This window comes from Aquarana catesbeiana, linkage group LG13 (assembly GCF_042186555.1).
Source record: "Aquarana catesbeiana isolate 2022-GZ linkage group LG13, ASM4218655v1, whole genome shotgun sequence".
In the NCBI taxonomy this organism is placed as follows: Eukaryota; Metazoa; Chordata; class Amphibia; order Anura; family Ranidae; genus Aquarana; species Aquarana catesbeiana.
Genome location: NC_133336.1, coordinates 146,390,478 through 146,406,913, shown reverse-complemented (window position 1 = coordinate 146,406,913; position 16,436 = coordinate 146,390,478). Strand labels below are relative to the sequence as shown.

General features: G+C 44.0%; 1 protein-coding gene and 1 pseudogene across 6 annotated transcripts in view; both read right to left on the bottom strand.

Moving 5' to 3' along the window:
- NDUFAF1 (NADH:ubiquinone oxidoreductase complex assembly factor 1) overlaps positions 1 to 16,436 on the bottom strand; it is a 470,741-nt gene that overhangs the window by 337,534 nt on the left and 116,771 nt on the right. The window lies entirely within an intron of this gene.
- LOC141117650 (uncharacterized) lies at positions 14,482 to 15,945 on the bottom strand (annotated as a pseudogene).

Sequence of the window (16,436 nt, the reverse complement as noted above, 5' to 3'; positions counted from 1 at the left end):
ACTAGCCACCACGATCCACTACATTGTGGACCTCTCAGGTACGATAATTTCTAAAAACGAGGACATTGCTCGCCAGTTCCATTCCTTTTACAATAAGTTATATAACCTGCGTTCGGGAGATAAGGATCATACTGCGCAGTTAAGCCGTCAGAAACGGATTACAGACTTCCTGAGTGAGCATTGCCCCTCTGCCTTGTCGGCAGACGATTCACATGCCCTAGAGGCCCCTCTGACTTTAGAGGAATTCCTAGAGGCCCTTAAATCTACGAAACCAGGCAAGAGTCCAGGCCCTGACGGCTTTACGACACTATATTATAAAACCTTCCCGGACATCCTGGCACCACATTTTCTTAAAGCTTTTAACTCACTCGCTACCGCTCCCTGCAACTCTGAAAGACTTCTGGAAGCTTATATTTCAGTCGCCCCAAGGACCAATGTAGCTATCGCCCAATCTCCCTCCTTAACGTGGACATCAAGCTCTTTGCCAAAATTTTGGCAAACCGCTTGTCCCAACACATAACTACTTGGATAGGCCTAGACCAAGTGGGCTTTGTCCAAGGAAGGAAAGCCAGGGACAATACCATTAAGGCCCTGAACTTACATATTTGGCTTACCTCTTCTCAATGGGAGGGCTTCTTCCTGGCAATGGATGCAGAGAAGGCGTTCGACAGAGTGGCCTGGGATTATATGGACGCTGTCTTGATCTCATTGGGGCTTAAACTCCGCATGCTGGCGTTGATTCTCTCACTATACGCTAATCCCAGAGCTTGGGTCAAGGTCAATGGCCATCTTTCGGAAGCCTTCTTCATCCAAAACGGAACCAGACAGGGGTGCCCCCTGTCCCCCCCCACTCTGCTTTTCCTCTCCTCACTGCTACAGTAAAAAAGGGAGGACAGACCATATTGGCCCCATAAAGAATGAGGAAGGACATCTGGTTACAAAGGATGGGGAGATGGCAGAGGTATTGAATTTATTCTTCTCCTCAGTCTTCACGAGTGAATCGGGGCGCTTCAGTAACCAAAACTGCAGTGTTTATCCTCATGACACAACACAGGAAGCACCTACATGGTTAACAGAGGACGGAATTAAAATTAGACTTGAGAAACTTAACATTAATAAATCACCGGGACCAGATGGCTTGCATCCGAGGGTACTTAGGGAACTCAGTCAGGTGATTGCCAGACCGTTGTTCCTAATTTTTACAGACAGTCTATTGACTGGAATGGTACCAGCTGATTGGAGAAAAGCCAATGTAGCACCAATATTTAAAAAGGGCCCAAAAAACATCCCTGGGAATTACAGACCAGTTAGCCTAACATCAATAGTATGTAAACTCTTGGAGGGGATGATAAGGGACTATATACAAGATTTTAGTAATAAGAATGATATCATTAGCAGTAATCAGCATGGATTCATGAAGAATCGTTCTTGCCAAACCAATCTATTAACCTTCTATGAGGAGGTGAGTTGCCATCTAGATAAAGGAAGGCCCGTAGACGTGGTGTATCTGGATTTTGCAAAAGCATTTGACACAGTTCCCCATAAACGTTTACTGTACAAAATAAGGTGCGTTGGCATGGACCATAGGGTGAGTACATGGATTGAAAACTGGCTACAAGGGCGTGTTCAGAGGGTGGTGATAAATGGGGAGTACTCAGAATGGTCAGGGGTGGGTAGTGGGGTCCCCCAGGGTTCTGTACTGGGACCAATCCTATTTAATTTGTTCATAAACGACCTGGAGGATGGGATAAACAGTTCCATCTCTGTATTTGCAGACAATACTAAGCTAAGCAGGGCAATAACTTCTCTGCAGGATGTGGAAATCTTGCAAAAAGACCTGAACAAATTAATGGGGTGGGCGACTACATGGCAAATGAGGTTCAATGTAGAAAAATGTAAAATAATGCATTTGGGTGTCAAAAATATGAATGCAATCTATACACTAGGGAGAGAACCTCTGGGGGAATCTAGGATGGAAAAGGACTTGGGGGTCCTAGTGGATGATAGGCTCAGCAATGGCATGCAATGCCAAGCTGCTGCTAATAAAGCAAACAGAATATTGGCATGCATTAAAAGGGGGATCAACTGCAGAGATAAAACGATAATTCTCCCGCTCTACAAGACTCTGGTCCGCCCGCACCTGGAGTATGCTGTCCAGTTCTGAGCACCAGTCCTCAGGAGGGACGTACTGGAAATGGAGCGAGTACAAAGAAGGGCAACAAAGCTAATAAAGGGTCTGGAGGATCTTAGTTATGAGGAAAGGTTGCGAGCACTAAACTTATTCTCTCTGGAGAAGAGACGCTTGAGAGGGGATATGATTTCAATTTACAAATACTGTACTGGTGACCCCACAATAGGGATAAAACTTTTTCGCAGAAGAGAGTTTAATAAGACTCGTGGCCACTCATTACAATTAGAAGAAAAGAGGTTTAACCTTAAACTACGTAGAGGGTTCTTTACTGTAAGAGCGGCAAGGATGTGGAATTCCCTTCCACAGGCGGTGGTCTCAGCGGGGAGCATTGATAGCTTCAAGAAACTATTAGATAATCACCTGAATGACCGCAATATACAGGGATATGTAATGTAATACTGACACATAATCACACACATAGGTTGGACTTGATGGACTTGTGTCTTTTTTCAACCTCACCTACTATGTAACTATGTAACTGCTGACATCAGTGGCTTGCGAAAGTATTCGGCCCCCTTGAACTTTTCAACCTTTTACCACATTTCAGGCTTCAAACATAAAGATATAAAATTTTAATTTTTTGTCAAGAATCACCAACAAGTGGGACACAATTGTGAAGTGGAACGAAATCTATTGGATATTTTAAACTTTTTTAGCAATTAAAAAACTGAAAAGTGGTGCGTGCAAAATTATTTGGCCCCTTTACTTTCAGTGCAGCAAACTCACTCCAGAAGTTCAGCGAGGATCTCTGAATGATCCAATGTTGTCCTAAATGACTGATGGTGATAAATAGAATCCACCTGTGTGTAATCAAGTCTCTGTATAAATGCACCTGCTCTGTGATAGTCTCAGGGTTCTGTTGAAAGCGCAGAGAGCATCATGAAGACCAAGGAACACACCAGGCAGGTCCGTAATACTGTTGTGGAGAAGTTTAAAGCCGGATTTGGATACAAAAAGATTTCCCAAGCTTTAAACATCCCAAGGAGCACTGTGCAAGCGATCATTTTGAAATGGAAGGCGTATCAGACCACTGCAAATCTACCAAGACCTGGCTGTCCCTCTAAACTTTCAGCTCAGACAAGGAAAAGACTGATCAGAGATGCAGCCAAGAGGCCCATGATCACTCTGGATGAACTGCAGAGAACTACAGCTGAGGTGGGAGAGTCTGTCCATAGGACAACAATCAGTCGTACACTATACAAATCTGGCCTTTATGGAAGAGTGGCAAGAAGAAAGCCATTTCTCAAAGATATCCATAAAAAGTCTCATCTAAAGCTTGCCACAAGCCACCTGGGAGACACACCAAACATGTGGAAGAAGGTGCTCTGGTCCGATGAAACCAAAATCGAACTTTTTGGCCACAATGCAAAATGATATGTTTGGCGTAAAAGCAACACAGCTCATAACACTCAACACACCATCCCCACTGTCAAACATGGTGGTGGCAGCATCATGGTTTGGGCCTGCTTTTCTTCAGCAGGGACAGGGAAGATGGTTAAAATTGAGGGGAAGATGGACGCAGCCAAATACAGGACCATTCTGGATGAAAACCTGTTGGAGTCTGCAAAAGACCTGAAACTGGGACGGAGATTTATCTTCCAACAAGACAATGATCCCAAACATACAGCAACATCTACAAAGGAATGGTTCACAAATAAACGTATCCAGGTGTTAGAATGGCCAAGTCAAAGTCCAGACCTGAATCCAATCGAGAATCTGTGGAAAGAGCTGAAAACTGCTGTTCACAAACGCTCTCCATCCAACCTCACTGAGCTCGAGCTGTTTTGCAAGGAAGAATGGGCAAGAATTTCAGTCTTTCGATGTGCAAAACTGATAGAGACATACCTCAAGCGACTTGCAGCTGTAATCGCAGCAAAAGGTGGCTCTACAAAGTATTAACGAAAGAGGGGGCCGAATAATTTTGCACGCCCCACTTTTCATTTTTTTATTAGTTAAAAAAGTTTCAAAAATCCAATAGATTTCGTTCCACTTCACAATTGTGTCCCACTTGTTGGTGATTCTTCACAAAAAATTAAAATTTTAGATCTTTATGTTTGAAGCCTGAAATGTGGCAAAAGGTTGAAAAGTTAAAAGGGGGCCGAATACTTTCGCAAGCCACTGTCCCTACAATCTCCTACATACGCTAAAACACTTTAAACTCCTATATAACTTAACAATAAACTACTCCAAATCGTTCGCGTTAAATATATTCCTACCCACAGAACTGGCCGAGCAATGTCAGTCAATGTAATCTCCCCTTTCATTGGAAAACGGGAGCCATAACCTACCTGGGGATCCAACTCCCTACTGATTTAACAGAACTCTACAATAGAAATTTTCAGTCGGAACTTCATAATATATGCCAAGAGCTCCAAAAGTGGGATAAACCGACCATCTCCTGGTTTGGAAGAGCGTCCATCCTTAAAATGACAGTTCTTCCCTGGCTCCTATATAAAATACAAACATTACCTATTTGCCTACCACCCTCCTTCTTTAGACTGTGCAAGTCCATGTGTAGGACTTTTCTTTGGTGTAAGAAACCCCCAAGGATAAGTTGGGCAAAATTGGTGCTTCCTAAAGCGAGTAGAGGAATTGGCCTTCTGATCTCCAACGCTATTACCGGGCAGTACATTTAGCGCAAATTGTCGATTGGCGTCTACATAACCAACGTATAGACTGGGTCTCTTTACAACGCCTAGTGACCAAGGCAGAACTGTGTCATGCTCCCTGGCTGTCCAAAAGACATGTTTCGCCAATAGACTTAACCCATCCCCTGGTAGGAGCCACCTTACATGAATTAGAGGAGGTATGCGCGGTACTTGCAGTCTCAGCTAAACTCTGCCCCATCACTCCAGTCAGAGGTAACCCAGACTTCCCTGCTTTCTAACACAGGCACATTTCCACTCTGGTCCTACCTTCAGCTTAAACATTACCTAACTGACCCATCCCAAAAACAAAGCTTTACAAAACCCCCCACAACCATGGAGTCACTCTGCACTCGCTCGACCCCCCAATGCCATGTCATCTCCATGCTCTACCCGTCGCTGTTCGAGGAACCACCCACACTCCTATGTGCAGGACGTTCCTACTGGGAATCGACCCTGGGTTCGGAGAAAGATGGGGAGGACTGGGACCGCGTCCACCTTTTCATTCACAAAGGGTCCCTGAATGTATCGGTTCAAGAGAACGGATATAAACTAAAAACCAGATGGTATAGAACACTGGACCTGGTACACAAAAATTCTCCCCCTCTGTCCCTGACCTCTGCTGGTGGTGTGGTGTGGAGACGGGCACATTCCTCCATATTTGGTGGGACTGCCCGGCACTCCAGCCATTCTGGAGCAAAGTTCATGAGCTGACAAAGCAAGTGTCATTACTGTCTCTAGAGTTTTGCCCGGCGCAGTATATCTTGCATCTAACCAAACTTCCTAAAAAACATTATCATAAGTCGGTTGCCATGCACATGATTAATGCTGCAAGGATGTGCATATCGACCCATTGGAGGTCCACATCTCCCCCTTCTGTCTCTGAGTGGTTTAACAGAATAAATTGTATCGCTGAGATGGAGGAGCTGATATATACTGCCTTGGATAACATCTCCAAATTCACAAATACCTGGAACCCTGGATTACTTTCAGAAGTTCCCAATCATACCAAGATCTCAAGTCGACATCGAAATAACTCCTAACCGGAGTAACATCCCCTCTGTTATCAAAGCCTAACTTAAATTCAAACCCAATTGTGATATATTTAAGGGTAGTGAGCCCTATAAGCTGGAGAGGGTAGTTGGTGAGGACCTCATCCCCTCTCCTCATCTGTACTCCCCCCTGTCTTCCCCTCCCCCCTATTTTTTACCCCTCCTTCCTTTCCCCCTTCGCTTGCTTCATCCCCATATAATCTTTTGCGCCACTGACATTCCCTTCTCCTTTCTTATAACACCCTTTGAGAATGCGCACTCCTAAGCATTGTAGTCACATCTGACTCTTTGCTCATAGCTTGGAAATACAGTTGTCTTATTTCAATATAGCTCTTTTTGATTAACTATATATGTAGATGTGTATTACCTATACAGGCTCACTGAGCCATGATTGTACATGTCAATATTGTATTTGTTTTTTTCTCAATAAAATCTTTATTCAAAAAAAAAAAAAAAAGTGGTAACCTGTAAAGGCTTTTAAAGCGTCACCTATGGATAGTAAAATTTACACTGTTGCCGCTCCACAGGTGCGCGCAATTTTAACAACTTCAATACAGGGCATTTTCACCCCCTTCCTGCCAAGGCCAATTTTCAGTGCTGTAACATTTTGAATGACAATTGCGCAGTCATTGAACACTGTACCCAAATGAAATTTTTATCATTTTTTTCCCCACAAATAATTTTGGTGGTATTTTTTGCGCTATAAACAAAAAAGGAGGCCATTTTTTTTTTAACAAAAATCTGAAGAACAACACATAATAAAGACATAAATAAAATCGTAATAAGCATATATGGATTGGTTTGTGCAAAAGTTATAGCACCTACAAATAAGTTATTGATTTATGGCATTTTTATTATTATAATTTTTTTTTTACTAGTAATGGAGGTGATCTGCGATTTTTATCGTGACTGACTGTATATATGTCACTGGCAGGGGGTGACCAAGGGGTTAAATGTCTTACCTAGGGAGTGATTCTAACTGTGGAGAGGATGGGATTGACTAGGGGAGGAGACCGATCGGTGTTCCTATATACTAGGAGCACACGATCTGTCTCTTCTCCCCTGACAGGACGTGGATCTGTGTATTTACACACACAGATCCACGTTCCAGCTCTGTCACAAGTGACCGCGGGTGCCCGGCGGACATCACGGCTCCTTGTTGAAGCGGCGCGCGTGCCCCCTATACCGCCGGAAAGCCGAGGACGTCATATGACGCCTGTCCAGGATGGGAGATCCCATCTGGGTGGGTATTGAAGTGGTTAAAATGTAAAATGTTTGGTATCGATTTACTCGGTGTAGCATCATCTTTTAGATTTTACCAAAAATTGGGTTATGTATTGTGTTATTTTTGCATTAAAATTCAAAAGTATTTTTTCCAAAAAATATTGCGTTTGAAAAACTGCTGTGCAAATAATAGTTTTTTTTTTTTTGTTTTTTTTTTTAATTAGAAGAAGTGGATTGTCATGAGCAGGCCTTTTTTTTTCCTCAGACAATAGGTGCAGAAGCTCCCCACTTCCTGAGTCACCTTTGTCTCCACTCCCTACCCACCTCCTGCACCATTCCTTGGTTCCACCCCCTACCCACCTCCCAGTACTGCCCCTTTTAGAGAATACAGAACCAAGTAAGAATTGTGGTACTTTGTAATTTGTATGGTACTTCGTAATTTGTACACAGTAAAAATAGATCCCATGCAGCCAGCAACAAAATACCCCCTCCCCTAAAACAATACACCCCCAACAGCAACAGATTTTTCTACAGCCAGCATCACTAGATACCTCCCAGCAACAGTAGATCCCCCTAGAAATAACAGACCCCCACTCCCGGCAAAAACAGATCCCCTCCAGCAACAATAGATCCCCCAGCTAGTATCAATAGACACTGAACCCCTTGCCATTACATGCATTCAGTGCTGGAGGTGCCTGAACTGCGTTCCCGCTGAAAAAAAGCCATGGTCATGAGAGACAAGTAGATTGGGGCCCCCAATTTAGTCCCTTTAACAATTCATTTTTTTAAAACATTTCCACACCTCTGAATACCCCTACCTTTTTTAATCAAGCAACAGTGCAACAGGAAAAAGCTAGCAGTAAACCTAGTATTACAAGAAAAAAAAAAAAAAGAAAACAATTCTAACGTGTATTTAAAGTGATACTAAAGACTAGGTTTTCTTCTACCAGGAAATTCTGGAGTACTTCATGCTTTCCTCTGCTGGGTATTGCCAAGAGGAAGATGAGACACCCCAGACTCAACAATGCAGACAAGCTGAAAGTCGCTATCAAAACAACCTGGGCTTCCCTAACAACTCAGCAGTGCTACAGGCTAATTTCTTCCATGCCTTGCCACATTGATGCAGTAATTCATGCAAAAGGAGCCCCGACCAAGTACTGAGTGCATATCATATTGTACACGGACATACTTTTTAGTAAGTCAACGTTTCTGTATTACAAATCCTTTTTTATTAGTCTCATGTAATATTCTAATTTGCTGAGATACTGAATTTTGGCTTTTCACTAACCATAAGCAATAATCATGAAAATTAAAAGAAAGAAATGCTTGCAATATATTACTCTGTGTATAATGAATCTATATAATATAGATGTTTCACTTTTTGAATTGAATTACTAGAACAAATTAATTTTTGTATGACATTCTAAAATTTCGAGATGCACCTGTAAATTTCAATGATGAATTTGTGATTTAAGTCAAGTCAAGCGTTATTGTCATTTTCCTACACGTAAGGACACACAGTAGAACAAAATATTGTATCTCACAGGACCACGAAGCTACATACTAATTAAATATAGTTGTAAATAAACAAAAATAAGTCCTGTTTACCATTATCATAGAACGTGCAAGCAAAAGAAAATCACAAATTTTGGGTTGTCCCCAGAAAAGTAATAGAGGGGAAATTTTCTAATAGGGACACTAGTTCTGGTGACACGGGGGGTCCCCAATATATTCCCTTAATTTGCAGGGATTTCCTCTCACTTCCAGTTCTGGCTATGGGACAGGAAGTGAAGTTAAAGTGTTTGTTAATGTAAAACAGTTCCCTCTGATATACAGAAGCAAGCTACCCAGTGCAAGTCATTTATAAAAATATGCTGTATAATAGCTTACTTCAGAGCGCCGTTCGGCGCTCAGCTAGCTGACTGCCAACTGGTCTCCCGTCCTAATGCGAGAGCTGCAGGGGAAGGTGCTGGGAAACCCCCACCGACATCAGCCGAGACGAGTAGAGGAAGCGAGGAGACCGGCAGGCAGTCACATGAGCGCCAAACGGCACTCTGAAGTAAGCTATTATACAGCACATTTAAAAAAAAAAAAAAAAAGACAGTCACCTCCCGCCTACTGATATATATATATCAGAGGGAACTGTAGAAAAAAAAAAACACTTTTTTTTTTTTAGAACAGGAGAGGATTGGGGTGCTGTCAGGCAGAGAGGGGAGGGGGGAGAGGAGGGGGAGAGAGCACACAGGAGACAGAGCTGGCTGCGGATGACGGAGGCACGTACTGATGACTCCAAAGTCAGGGCTCTGCAGCCCTGATACATGGGAGTGAGCGCACAGAGGGGAGGGTAGAAAACAAACAAACACTTTAAATCTTCCCTTGGGACAAAGGACAAAAATAAACCTTACAGGGGTTATACACCCTCCCCTTATTGTATGAAAAAAAAAAGGTTTTGCCTATAGTTCTACTTTATGTTGAAAGGAAGAAAGCCCTTCTATCATCCTCTTTTGAACTTAGGAGAACCAAAGGATGGTAAAATATAAATGGGAACTCTGCTTTCGTGGAATACTACTGTAAGTTACCAGTAAGTTTTACTCTGGTTTTCCACAGACGTCTTCCAAGACAGCATACAACAGGATAAGCAAGAACTTACTAGACTAGAAAGAGACTACAGCCTTAAAGACCTGCTCCCAAATGCCTGATCGAAACGTGACAGAAGGTCTAGTTGGTAGTGACAAATAAATGTGGAAAAGCTTGCTGCAGTATGGCACAAACCTTTTCTGTCCACAAGGCAGCCAAAGTGTCCTAAGTAGCTAAGGCAGAATGATACACCTGCATGATCTTGTGTGATATGTCACCTGTCACTATGTAATAAATGGTACGGACCACCTAATCAAAGTCCCAGAGATGGAACCTTATAGGGATTTGGAGGGCTGGTAAAGGGTGGTTAAGAGGACCCCTACCTTATCCTTCCCCTTCTGGCCTGTGTAAAGTATTTTAGTCTTTCCATCCCTGGATCCATCCTGATACTTTTTTGGACCCTAAAAATACCTCTTGTTAATTGGCTTTTTTTTACCAGAATTGCATTGCTCTTATCAGTCATGGGCTCTAGTGTAGCTTCTAATTCAGAGTCAAACAGGAAATCTGGTGCAAAAGGCGTGCTTGCCTAAGTACAGTTTTCAAGCCCAGTCTCCCAACCATAGCTTGAGCAACAAGGTAGGTCAGACATAAATCATCAGAAATGAGGATTTGGCCAACATGCTGACAGATTCTTCTTAAGCATTTCATAAAAGCTATTGGCTTAAACAAGGAATAGATAAGAATCTAATGATTCTTCCCTTAGCTTGCTGGTTTTCAGGCGCGACTTCAACTTCACATACAGTGGGGACGGAAAGTATTCAGACCCCCTTAATTTTTTCACTCTGTTTTATTGCAGCCATTTGCTAAAATAATTTAAGTTAATTTTTTTCCTCATTAATGTACACACAGCACCCCATATTGACAGAAAAACACAGATCTGTTGACATTTTTGCAGATTTATTAAAAAAGAAAAACTGAAATATCACATGGTCCTAAGTATTCAGACCCTTTGCTCAGTATTTAGTAGAAGCACCCTTTTGATCTAATACAGCCATGAGTCTTTTTGGGAAAGATGCAACCAGTTTTTCACACCTGGATTTGGTGATCCTCTGCCATTCCTCCTTGCAGATCCTCTCCAGTTCTGTCAGGTTGGATGGTAAACGTTGGTGGACAGCCATTTTTAGGTCTCTCCAGAGATGCTTAATTGGGTTTAAGTCAGGGTTTAACTCTGGCTGGGCCATTCAAGAACAGTCACAGAGTTGTTGTGAAGCCACTCCTTCGTTATTTTAGCTGTGTGCTTAGGGTCATTGTCTTGTTGGAAGGTAAACCTTCGGCCCAGTCTGAGGTCCTGAGCACTCTGGAGAAGGTTTTCGTCCAGGATATCCCTGTACTTGGCCGCATTCATCTTTCCCTCAATGGCAACCAGTTGTTCTGTCCCTGCAGCTGAAAAACACCCCCAGAGCATGATGCTGCCACCACCATGCTTCACTGTTGGGACTGTATTGGACAGGTAATGAGCAGTGCCTGGTTTTCTCCACACATACTGCTAAGAATTGAGGCCAAAAAGTTCTATCTTGGTCTCATCAGACCAGAGAATCTTATTTCTCACCATCTTGGAGTCCTCCAGGTTTTTTTTTTTTTTGCAAACTCCATGCGGACTTTCATGTGTCTTGCACTGAGGAGGAACACCATTTACATTTGCGGGTGTGACTTGCATATGCGTCTGCACGCAAGCATAAAGGCATGGGGCCCTTTACTTTTTTATTTTACACTGTCCCTTTAAAAAAAAAAAAAAATAAGGTGTAATTACTTGTATTGCTGTCACAAGGCATGTGTGAATGCCTTGTGACAGCAATAGTCACATGTCAAGTATTTTTTTTTGACAAATCTGGAGTCTATAAGACCTTAAATGCCTCCTTTGCACTTAGGCTACATACGCAACTTTTTTACAGCAACTTTGAGCATTTTTTGCAGCTTAAAAATGCCTGTCCATGTTAGTCTATGGCTTCATGCCCACCTAGGCGTTTTTGAGCTGCAAATGGCATAGCGTTTTTAAGCTGTAAAAAAACACCAGGACCAGGGCGTTCCGTGGCGCGGCGCTAGAGCTGTAAAGACGCAAAAAAAGCGCAAAGACGCTGCACCAGCATTTTTGCGCGTTTTTTTGCTGCAAAAAGTTGATTGGACACTGTAATCTCTGTAAAAACAGGAAATTCCTGTCTGGACATTAGATTACCCAATAGTCCTTTGCACAGCCATGTGACTGTGGAAGAAGAGACCAAGGAAATGGCAAGTGGTGTGTCACAAGTAGACATAATCAATGCTGTTCAGGTCCATCCTGAACTCTGGGATGTGGCACATCGACTACACGGAGACCACATCAGAAAAGTCAAAGCGTGGGAGGATATTAGTGCTGCTATTACCCCTGGCTGGGAAGACATAAGACATGGAGCAAGAAAGGAAATAAGTAAGTCTATTTTCCTTGAAGGCATGGTCTGTTTTTGTGTAATGTAAATGAAGATTGCATATTAGACCCTTGTTTTCCATGTTATTTTAGGCAAAACTTTATAGCGCCGTTGGAAAGCGCTACACGATCGTGTCAGGAGGGACCTGACGGATGAAGAGAAGGCAGCACGTAGTGGAGCACCAGCGCCTGCCAAAAGACCTCATATCTACCACAATAATTTGATGTTCTTACGCCAAAATATGATAAACAACAGCAGACCGTAAGTTTTTTTATCATATATTTGCCTATGTACATACATGTGCTTTTTAGGCGGTATGTTCCATGGCTATTGTTTAAGTTTATACATTTTGTATTGTCTGCAGGACAACTTCTAACATTGTTAGACAAAGAGAGGTGACTGCAGAAGAGGCAGAGGTTGACAGACCCACCAGTCCCATGGTGAGAACTGGAAATCCATCTACACGTGCATTGAGTGAGGGAAGTGTTCAGTGCACAGATGAGGTAACTGCTTATGTCTGCCTGTCTATCTCATTGTCTGTCTGTCCATGTACATGTCAATGTAAACATTTTTGTTCTTTTGCAGGAATCCAGGGCCTTGGATTCAGCGTCAACTGGCAGTCAAGAATGTGGGGAGCGGAGTGTTCGTGGACGTCAGACGAGGGTCGGCTGCAATATCGAGGCAGACGACAGGGTGCTAGCACTGCGGCAGGAAGTGCGGCAGGAGAGGCGCAGTGTGGATGCATTTTTGGATACCAGCAACCAACACGCCCACTTCTGCCGCAGCCTATACCACATCCTGGAGGACATTGGGGGAGACCAAGAGAAGCATTGTATGAATCACATTTATGGTATTGCTATGCAATACCGACAAGTAAAACTAAGTGGTGTGCCACCTCCATGTGATCCATATAATGCTTCTCATGATCCCCCAATGGCCCCCGGGACCTCAGCAGTGCTAGCACCCCTCTCTCAATATCGGCCCCCTCCTCAACGCCAACCACCACCTATCCCGTCCCAGACCTCATTGTACACCCCCACACTCCTACGGTGAATTTTCACCTTCCACCTCCCATTTTCATCCCTCATATCCTGTACCCCGCTACCAGCAGGATTTTTTGCATGATCGCCAGCACCAAGCATTACCCCGTCCCCAATTCCTACATCCCCATGGTGAGCAAGCATCCACCCTGTCAGAGAAGGACTTTTGCTACCCTTGCTCCTGCACGGCGGATTGGCGCTCCGGCGCACACATGTGTGCAGCCCGATGGTGTGGCGTGTGCACAACAGCTCGCGTGTGCGCGCAGTGGTTTGCGAGTGTGCACGGTAGCACACGCATTGTGCGTAATGGCGCACGCCAGAGCACACGCTATGGCGGTGCCATTTCAGACAGCTCTGGCACCCAGACGGGTTGCTGGTTTGTTGTCAGCTTCCTGTTTGTGCCTGTTTCCAGTTTGCTATACCTGACTACCTGCTGTGACCCGGACTGTTCTTGACTACGCTGCTGCTCTCCTTGATCTGACCCTCGGCTTGCTTAATGGACTTTGCTTGATCTGCCTACCAGTGTTTGACCCTCAGCCTGCCTAACAGACTTTGCTTGAACTGCCTACTAGTGTTTGACCCTCGGCCTGCCTAACGGACTTGCTTACCTGCCTTACCCGGATTTGACCTCTGGACTGTTTCACAGACTTATTTACTTCCTCTGGTACCCGATTCCTCTGTCCTGCACCAGACCCTCAGCCAGTTCCTGAGCCTCAGCTAATCCTCCATACAGCCTCTCAGTCTTTCCAAGGAACTTACCCCTGCTGGTAGCCCATGCCTCCGCGTGCCACCTGTTCCCTGTATCACCTTCGGGGGACTGGGTGCGCGTGGTCGCAAGGGCGAGCCACTCTCGGCATCTCGGCCTCGGTAAGTACTACCCGGGACACACCCCCACCTATCACCAGTTGTGATCCCAACCCTTTTATTTTGTAAAATAAATATCTTTTTTGATTGAAAACAAATTTGTTCAATTTGTGTTTTATATGATGCACAATAGCACTCCTTTGCACTCTGCTTGCCCCGAAGGCAGAGTGCAAAGGACTCTTTTGCACTCTGCCTTCGGACAAGCGTAGGCTAGCCCTTTTTGGGCTTAGCCTACGCTTGACCCGAAGGCAGAGTGCAAAGGACTCAAAAAGGGCTAACATACACTTATCCAAAGGCAGAGTCAAATGGACTTGTTGAACAATCATTGAAAAATGGACATAAAAAGTACAAACTTCAATTTTGAAATGCTTTATTTCAAAAAAATGAAAGAAAGCAAAGCTAGATGTATTCCAATTTTTTTTATTTTTACACATAATCATTCTGCCATGATACTTCTCCATCAGGGGATTCAAAAATTGGTTTTGAATGCTCATGACACGTGCCGTTGACCGCAAGTCCATAAATTGGACCCTCTGAGCTTGGTTACTGGGCTCCTGTTCAACATTGCTTCTGTCATTGTTCCGCAAAAAGTTGTGCAGAACGCAGCATGCCAGCACGACTTTAATGGCTTTCTCAACATCAAGTTGCATACTTGTCAGCAAAACTCGCCATTTGGCCATGCACACACCGAATGCACATTCGACAACACAGCGTGCACGGCTGATCCTATAATTGAAGATCTTTTGTCGTTGGCTGAGACATAGCCACTGTATGGCCTCATAAGATTTTCAGCCAGTCCAAAGGCCTCGTCTGCCACCATGACTAATGGCAAGCTGGGTTCCTCAGTGCAGGGTAGAGGCCTGCTTTCAGGAATATTGAGGTGTCCCTCATATAGACGTCCGAAGGCCGACTCACGGAATATGCGGGCGTCACCTTGGCTTCCATATGCTCCCACATCCACACAAAAAAATTGAAGATGTGCATCGGACAATGCCAGGAGGACCACCAAAAAATATTTTTTGTAGTTAAAATAGGATGATCCAGAGTAGGGAGGCTTCTTCACCCTGATGGTGCCCTTGATGGGAAACACAATACAATTTGGGAACTGAGTTTTCTCCCAAAAAGTGTTGACAACTGATTCCCAGATGTCTTCTGCGGGCTCTGGCATTACAATTTCATGCAACTCCTCCCATATAGCCACACATGTTTCCTTTATTACTTTGGACATCATTGTGAGGCCCACGAGGAAGTAGTGATGCAACGAGGCATAACTTTGTCCTGTGGCAAGGAACCTAAGATAACATAAAAAAATTAACATATTGAAAAAAACAAAACATAAAAATAAGTCCTAACCCTACCCTTAACCCTATCCCCTAACCTTATCTCCTAACCCTATCTCTTAACCCCTAAACCCTATCTCCTAACCCTATCCCCTAACACTATCCGCTATCCCTGACCTTATCCACTAACCCGAACCCATATGTGTATTGCACTTACCTGAGTGTCACTAGCAGCCATTCCTCCGGTGACACAGAGCTTCACATCACAGTGTCCATCCTCGTCAGCCTTGGCCTGAGCCTCTCCAACAGGTCATCAAAGAGCGGCACAGATATCCTTGTAAAGTTAAGGAATTTTGTCGGATATGAGTGCTGTTGGCATATTGGCAAAGTACCCTGTAGACAACCGATGGGATACCATTGGCATGCACTGAAAATTGACGTCTGCTACTTCTCTCCTCCTCCTGTCTCCTTCTCCACAGCCTCCGCAAGACAATCAGAAGGACTGCCTCATCTATCTTCTGGACGGCAGGATCCATATTACTCAGAAAAATCCACAAAATGAAAAAAAGACTCCAACAGACTCTGAAAAGCTCTCTCCTCTCTCTCCTACCAAAATGGCACCGACACATGCTCTGTAACATATTTTCTTTGGTTTCTGTGGCATTGTGGGAAATTTGGGCGTGATATATAGCTGAGAGATGTGTTTTTCTTTAAAAAAACGCTACTTAACGCTAACGCGAAAAAACGCTAATGCAAAACACGGTAAAAATTGTGTTTTTAACTCCGCTTTTTCCAGGCGTCGGGACCAAAGTGGCAGGAGGGACCCCTAGGGATATCATCATCAAGTTTACATACTATCGCACAAAAGAAACCCTCCTGATGGCGGCCAGAAACAAACCGGAGCTGTGCTTCCAAGGCCACCGCTACCAGCTTTTCTCTGACCTTTCCCAAATTACTCTCCAGAAGAGAAATCAGATGAAGCCATTCACTACAGCCCTGCTAAATAACCACATCAAATACGCCTGGGGCTTCCCATTTCGGTTGTCCTTTGACTTTAGGAACAAGAGCTACTCTGTTGGCACCCCCGAAGAGGCCCAGACG